Raw genomic sequence first — 248 nt, 5'->3', positions numbered from 1 at the left:
GCTCTCCCCACATCTCCTGTCCCCCCACTGCTGCTCCTGTGCCCTGGAACCCGCTGTCCACTCAGACCTTCTGTTTCTCAGTGGCTCTACATGCCATGAGGCTCCCTGTCCCATCCCAGGGCAGCCTCTGCAGCAACCACCCAGCTCCCCCAGCACTGCGCTCCACCTCGAGCAGCCCTGGAGAGCCCCTGGACCGCCACACTCACCATGCTGCCCTCTGGGCTCCCTGGGGCGGATGTGCTCCACGA

The sequence above is a fragment of the Acanthisitta chloris genome, unplaced genomic scaffold (assembly GCF_000695815.1).
Source record: "Acanthisitta chloris isolate BGI_N310 unplaced genomic scaffold, ASM69581v1 scaffold12289, whole genome shotgun sequence".
In the NCBI taxonomy this organism is placed as follows: Eukaryota; Metazoa; Chordata; class Aves; order Passeriformes; family Acanthisittidae; genus Acanthisitta; species Acanthisitta chloris.
The sequence above is the reverse complement of the archived record's forward strand: the minus strand, read 5'-3'. Positions refer to the sequence as shown.